This window comes from Octopus bimaculoides, chromosome 3, assembly GCF_001194135.2.
Source record: "Octopus bimaculoides isolate UCB-OBI-ISO-001 chromosome 3, ASM119413v2, whole genome shotgun sequence".
In the NCBI taxonomy this organism is placed as follows: domain Eukaryota; kingdom Metazoa; phylum Mollusca; class Cephalopoda; order Octopoda; family Octopodidae; genus Octopus; species Octopus bimaculoides.
In genome coordinates this window covers 17,349,339-17,350,138 of record NC_068983.1, presented here as the reverse complement: position 1 = coordinate 17,350,138, position 800 = coordinate 17,349,339, and the positions used below count along the sequence as shown (strand labels likewise).

The 800-nt window shown below is 32.6% G+C and overlaps 1 protein-coding gene across 1 annotated transcript in view; it reads left to right on the top strand.

Annotated features, from left to right (window-relative positions):
• Positions 1-800, top strand: part of LOC106874995 (arrestin domain-containing protein 3) — a 46,929-nt gene that overhangs the window by 32,689 nt on the left and 13,440 nt on the right. The window lies entirely within an intron of this gene.

Here is an 800-nt window from a genome sequence, read left to right as displayed (position 1 = left end):
TTCTTTCAGTTTCTGTCTACCAAATCCACTCACAAGGCTTTGGTCGGCCCAAGGCTATAGTAGAAGACACTTGCCCCAAGGTGCCACGCAGTGGGACTGAACCTGGAACCATGTGGTTGGTAAGCAAGCTACTTACCACACAGCTACTCCTGCGCCTCGTCTTTAAAAGAATTTATAAATTTCCAACAGATTTTTTTGTTTTGTTTTTTTTTTGTAATTTATATTTCTTTTCTAATATTTCAAAAACAGCAGGAGGACACCTTGGAGTGATGACCTAGGTGGACCTACCTCCCTTAGAGTGTCAAGAACTAATGGACCAAAATGTTCTTCCTCTGAAGATTTATCTTACCCTATAGCAAGTTTCCATTTACCATTAATTTTATTTTGGCACACAGTCGAATGACTTTCAATTAACTTTACATTCAACACATTCTAGTTTCTTTTGTTTTACATCTCTCTCTATCTGTCCCTCTCTTTCTCTCTCTTTCCCTCTCTCTCTCTCTCTCTCCTTTTTACTCAGTAACCTTGGTTTGGCATTATCTTTGTAGATATAATACAATTCCCAAGTGAATTATTTTTAATTGATCCAACTGACTCTTAGAAATAAATTACATGAATATACTTGTAAGTACATGAAGCTTTTACAAGATAATGGTTTCTTTGAAATGTTCCAGACAAGCAATTATCAAACCAAGCTCATATGTGTGTAAATATATATATATATATATATGTATATATATATATGTATATATATATATAATATTTGTATATATATATATATATATATATATATATATATA